Below are 6,527 nucleotides of genomic sequence, written 5' to 3'. Positions count from 1 at the left end.
GAGGTCCCAGACCCCAGGCCATGAGTTCCCAGATCCCAGGCCCTGAGTTCCCAGATCCCTGGCCCTGTGTTTCCAGATCCAAGGCCATGAGTTCCCAGATCTCAGGCCATGAGCGCCCAGACCTCAGGCCCTATGTTCCCAGATCCCAGGCCCTGAGTTCCCATATCCAAGCCCATGAGTTCCCAGATCTCAGGCCCTGAGTGCCCAGAACCCAGGCCCTGAGTTCCCAGATCCAAGGCCATGAGTTCCCAGATCTCAGGCCCTAAGTTCCCAGATCCCAGGCGCTGAGTTCACAGATCCAAGGCCATGAGTTCCCAGATCTCAGGCCCTGAGTTCCCAGATCCCAGGCCCTGAGTTCCCAGAGCCCAGGCCCTGAGTTCCCAGATCCAAGGCCCTGAGTTCCCAGATCCCTGGCCCTGAGTTCCCAGATCTCAGGCCCTAAGTTCTCAGATCCCAGGCCCTGAGTTCCCAGATCTCAGGCCCTAAGTTCCCAGATCCCAGGCCCTAAGTTCCCAGATCTCAGGCCCTGAATTCCCAGATCTCAGGCCCTAAGTTCCCAGATCCCAGGCCCTGAGTTCCCAGATCTCAGGCCCTGAATTCCCAGATCCCAGGCCCTGAGTTCCCAGATCCCTGGCCCTGTGTTTCCAGATCCAAGGCCATGAGTTCCCAGATCTCAGGCCATGAGCGCCCAGACCTCAGGCCCTATGTTCCCAGATCCCAGGCCCTGAGTTCCCATATCCAAGCCCATGAGTTCCCAGATCTCAGGCCCTGAGTGCCCAGAACCCAGGCCCTGAGTTCCCAGATCCAAGGCCATGAGTTCCCAGATCTCAGGCCCTAAGTTCCCAGATCCCAGGCACTGAGTTCACAGATCCAAGGCCATGAGTTCCCAGATCTCAGGCCCTGAGTTCCCAGATCCCAGGCCCTGAGTTCCCAGAGCCCAGGCCCTGAGTTCCCAGATCCAAGGCCCTGAGTTCCCAGATCCCAGGCCCTGAGTTCCCAGATCTCAGGCCCTAAGTTCCCAGATCCCAGGCCTTGAGTTCCCAGATCCCAGGCCCTGAGTTCCCAGATCCCAGGCCATGTGTTCCCAGATCCAAGGCCATGAGTTCCCAGATCTCAGGCCCTGAGTTCCCAGGTCCCAGGCCCTGTGTTCCCAGATCCCAGGCCCTGAGTTCCTAGATCCCAGGCCCTGAGGTCCCAGATCCCAGGCCCTGAGTGTCCAGATCCCAGGCAATGAGTTCCCAGATCCCAGGCCCTGCGTGCCCAGATCCAAGGCCATGAGTTCCCAGATCCCAGGCCCTGAGTTCCCAGATCCGAGGCCCTGAGTTCCCAGATCCCAGGCCCTGAGTTCCCAGATCCCAGGCCATGAGTTCCCAGATCCCAGGCCCTGAGTTCCCAGATCTAAGGCCATGAGTTCCCAGATCCCAGGCTCTGAGTTCCAAGATCCCAGGCCCTGAGTTCTCAGATCCCAGGCCCTGAGTTCCCAGATCCCAGGCCCTGAGTTCCCAGATCCCAGGCCATGAGTTCCCAGATCCCAGGCCCTGAGTTCCCGGATCCCAGGCCCTGAGGTCCCAGATCCCAGGCCATGAGTTCCCAGATCCCAGGCCCTGACTGCCCAGATCCAAGGCCATGAGTTCCCAGATCCCAGGCCCTGAGTTCCCAGATCCCAGGCCATGAGTTCCCAGATCATAATCCCTGAGTTCCTTGATCCCAGGCCCTGAGTTCCCAGATCCCAGGCCCTGAGTGCCCAGATCCCAGGCAATGAGTTCCCAGATCCCAGGCCCTGCGTGCCCAGATCCAAGGCCCTGATTTCCCAGATCCCAGGCCCTGAGCTCCCAGATCCCAGGCCCTGAGTTTCTAGATCCCAGGCCCTGAGTTCCCAGATCCCAGGCCCTGAGTTCCCAGATCCCAGGCAATGAGTTCCCAGATCCCAGGCCCTGCATGCCCAGATCCAAGGCCATGAGTTTCCAGATCCCAGGCCCTGAGTTCCCAGATCCAAGGCCACGAGTTCCCAGATCCCAGGCCCTGAGTTCCCAGATCCCAGGCCATGAGTTCCCAGATCTCAGGCCCTGGATTCCCAGATCCCAGGCCCTGAGTTCCCAGATCCCAGGCCCTGAGTTCCCAGATCCCTGGCCCTGAGTTCCCAGATCCCAGGCCCTGAGTTCCCAGATCCCAGGCCCTGAGTTCCCAGATCCCAGGCCCTGTGTTCCCAGATCCCAGGCCGTGAGTCCCAGACCCCAGGCCCTGTGTTCCCAGATCCCAGGCCCTGAGTGCCCAGATCCTCGTCCATGAGTTCCCAGATCCCATGCCCTGAGTTCCCAGATCCCAGATCCCAGGCCCTGAGTTCCCAGATCCAAGACCATGAGTTCCCAGATCCCAGGCCCTGAGTTCCTAGATCCCAGGCCCTGAGTTCCCAGATCCCAGGCCCTGAGTTCCCAGATCCCAGGCCCTGAGGTCCCAGATCCCAGGCCCTGAGTGCCCAGATCCAAGGCCATGAGTTCCCAGATCCCAGGCCCTAAGTGCCCAGATCCAAGGCCATGAGTTCCCAGATCCCAGGCCCAGAGTTCCCAGATCCCATGCCCTGAGTTCCCAGATCCTAGGCCATGAGTTCCCAGATCCAAGGCCACGAGTTCCCAGATCCCTGGCCCTGAATTCCCAGATCTCAGGCCCGAAGTTCCCAGATCCCAGGCCCTGAGTTCCCAGATATCAGGCCCTAAGTTCCCAGATCCCAGGCCCTAAGTTCCCAGATCTCAGGCCCTGAGTTCCCATATCTCAGACCCTAAGTTACCAGATCCCAGGCCCTGAGTTCCCAGATCTCAGGCCCTAAGTTCCCAGATCCTAGGCCCTGAGTTCCCCAGATCCAAGGCCATGAGTTCCCAGATCTCAGGCCATGAGCGCCCAGACCTCAGGCCCTATGTTCCCAGATTCCAGGCCCTGAGTTCCCAGATCCCAGGCCCTAAGGTCCCAGATCCCAGGCCCTGAGTGCCCAGATCCCAGGCCATGAGTTCCCAGATCCCAGGCCCTGAGTGCCCAGATCCAAGGCCATGAGTTCCCAGATCCCAGGCCCTGAGATCCCAGATCCCAGGCCCTGAGTTCCCAGGTCCCAGGCCATGAGTTCCCAGATCCCAGGCCCTGAGTTCCCAGATCCAAGGCCATGAGTTCCCAGATCCCAGGCCCAGATTTCCCAGATCCCAGGCCCGGAGTTCCCAGATCCCAGGCCCTGAGTTCCCAGATCCCAGGCCCTGAGTCCCGAGATCCCTGGGCCTGAGTTCCCAGATCCCTGGCCCTGAGTTCCCAGATCCCAGGCCCTGAGTTCCCAGATCCCAGGCCCTGTGTTCCCAGATCCCTGGCCCTTAGTTCCCAGACCCCAGGCCCTGTTTTCCCAGATCCCAGGTCCTGAGTGCCCAGATCCCAGGCCATGAGTTCCCAGATCCCAGGCCCTGAGTTCCCAGATCCCAGGCCATGAGTTCCCAGATCCCAGGCCCTGAGTTCCTAGATCCCAGGCCCTGAGTGCCCAGATCTCAGGCCCTGAGGTCCCAGACCCCAGGCCCTGTTTTCCCAGATCCCAGGTCATGAGTTCCCAGATCCCAGGCCCTGAGTTCCCAGATCCCAGGCCATGAGTTCCCAGATCCCAGGCCCTGAGTTCCTAGATCCCAGGCCCTGAGTTCCCAGATCCCAGGCCCTGAGTTCCCAGATCTCAGGCCCTGAGTTCCCAGATCCCAAGCCCTGTGTTCCCAGATCCCAGGCCCTGAGGGCCCAGACACCAGGCCCTGTGTTCCCAGATGCCAGGCCCTGAGTGCCCAGATCCCAGGCCATGAGTTCCCAGATCCCAGGCCCTGAGTTCCCAGATCCCAGGCCCTGAGTTCCCAGATCCCTGGCCCTGAGTTCCCAGAGTTCCCAGATCCCTGGCCCTGAGTTCCCAGATCTCAGGCCCTGAGTTCCCAGATCCCTGGCCCTGTGTTCCCAGATCCAAGGTCATGAGTTTCCAGATCTCAGGCCCTGAGTTCCCAGATCTCAGGCCCTGAGTTCCCAGATCCCTGGCCCTGTGTTCCCAGATCTCAGGCCCTAAGTTCCCAGATCCCAGGCCCTAAGTTCCCAGATCTCAGGCCCTGAATTCCCAGATCTCAGGCCCTAAGTTCCCAGATCCCAGGCCTTGAGTTCCCAGATCTCAGGCCCTAAGTTTCCAGATCCCAGGCCCTGAATTCCCAGATCCCAGGCCCTGAGTTCCCAGATCCCTGGCCCTGTGTTTCCAGATCCCAGGCCCTGAGTTCCCAGATCCCTGGCCCTGAGTTCCCAGATCTCAGGCCCTGAGTTCCCAGATCTCAGGCCCTAAGTTCCCAGATCCCAGGCCCTAAGTTCCCAGATCCCAGGCCCTAAGTTCCCAGATCTCAGGCCCTGAATTCCCAGATCTCAGGCCCTAAGTTCCCAGATCCCAGGCCCTGAGTTCCCAGATCTCAGGCCCTGAATTCCCAGATCCCAGGCCCTGAGTTCCCAGATCCCTGGCCCTGTGTTTCCAGATCCAAGGCCATGAGTTCCCAGATCCCTGGCCCTGAATTCCCAGATCTCAGGCCCGAAGTTCCCAGATCCCAGGCCCTGAGTTCCCAGATATCAGGCCCTAAGGTCCCAGATCCCAGGCCCTAAGTTCCCAGATCTCAGGCCCTGAGTTCCCATATCTCAGACCCTAAGTTACCAGATCCCAGGCCCTGAGTTCCCAGATCTCAGGCCCTAAGTTCCCAGATCCTAGGCCCTGAGTTCCCCAGATCCAAGGCCATGAGTTCCCAGATCTCAGGCCATGAGCGCCCAGACCTCAGGCCCTATGTTCCCAGATCCCAGGCCCTGAGTTCCCATATCCAAGCCCATGAGTTCCCAGATCTCAGGCCCTGAGTGCCCAGATCCCAGGCCCTGAGTTCCCAGATCCAAGGCCATGAGTTCCCAGATCTCAGGCCCTAAGTTCCCAGATCCCAGGCGCTGAGTTCGCAGATCCAAGGCCATGAGTTCCCAGATCTCAGGCCCTAAGTTCCCAGATCCCAGGCGCTGAGTTCGCAGATCCAAGGCCATGAGTTCCCAGATCTCAGGCCCTGAGATCCCAGATCCCAGGCCCTGAGTTCCCAGAGCCCAGGCCCTGAGTTCCCAGATCCAAGGCCCTGAGTTCCCAGATCCCAGGCCCTGAGTTCCCAGATCTCAGGCCCTAAGTTCCCAGATCCCAGGCCTTGAGTTCCCAGATCCCAGGCCCTGAGTTCCCAGATCCCAGGCCATGAGTTCCCAGATCCAAGGCCATGAGTTCCCAGATCTCAGGCCCTGAGTTCCCAGATCCCAGGCCCTGTGTTCCCAGATCCCAGGCCCTGAGTTCCTAGATCCCAGGCCCTGAGGTCCCATATCCCAGGCCCTGAGTGTCCAGATCCCAGGCAATGAGTTCCCAGATCCCAGGCCCTGCGTGCCCAGATCCAAGGCCATGAGTTCCCAGATCCCTGGCCCTGAATTCCCAGATCTCAGGCCCGAAGTTCCCAGATCCCAGGCCCTGAGTTCCCAGATATCAGGCCCTAAGGTCCCAGATCCCAGGCCCTAAGTTCCCAGATCTCAGGCCCTGAGTTCCCATATCTCAGACCCTAAGTTACCAGATCCCAGGCCCTGAGTTCCCAGATCTCAGGCCCTAAGTTCCCAGATCCTAGGCCCTGAGTTCCCCAGATCCAAGGCCATGAGTTCCCAGATCTCAGGCCATGAGCGCCCAGACCTCAGGCCCTATGTTCCCAGATCCCAGGCCCTGAGTTCCCATATCCAAGCCCATGAGTTCCCAGATCTCAGGCCCTGAGTGCCCAGATCCCAGGCCCTGAGTTCCCAGATCCAAGGCCATGAGTTCCCAGATCTCAGGCCCTAAGTTCCCAGATCCCAGGCGCTGAGTTCGCAGATCCAAGGCCATGAGTTCCCAGATCTCAGGCCCTGAGATCCCAGATCCCAGGCCCTGAGTTCCCAGAGCCCAGGCCCTGAGTTCCCAGATCCAAGGCCCTGAGTTCCCAGATCCCAGGCCCTGAGTTCCCAGATCTCAGGCCCTAAGTTCCCAGATCCCAGGCCTTGAGTTCCCAGATCCCAGGCCCTGAGTTCCCAGATCCCAGGCCATGAGTCCCAGACCCCAGGCCCTGTGTTCCCAGATCCCAGGCCCTGAGTGCCCAGATCCTCGTCCATGAGTTCCCAGATCCCAGGCCCTGAGTTCCCAGATCCCAGATCCCAGGCCCTGAGTTCCCAGATCCAAGACCATGAGTTCCCAGATCCCAGGCCCTGAGTTCCTAGATCCCAGGCCCTGAGTTCCCAGATCCCAGGCCCTGAGTTCCCAGATCCCAGGCCCTGAGGTCCCAGATCCCAGGCCCTGAGTTCCCAGATCTAAGGCCATGAGTTCCCAGATCCCAGGCTCTGAGTTCCCAGATCCCAGGCCCTGAGTTCTCAGATCCCAGGCTCTGAGTTCCCAGATCCCAGGCCCTGAGTTCCCAGATCCCAGGCCATGAGTTCCCAGATCCCAGGCCCTGAGTTCCCGGATC

Source organism: Myxine glutinosa, chromosome 13, assembly GCF_964187855.1.
Source record: "Myxine glutinosa chromosome 13, kmMyxGlut1.1, whole genome shotgun sequence".
Taxonomy (NCBI): domain Eukaryota; kingdom Metazoa; phylum Chordata; class Myxini; order Myxiniformes; family Myxinidae; genus Myxine; species Myxine glutinosa.
Note: the sequence above shows the minus strand (reverse complement) of the source record.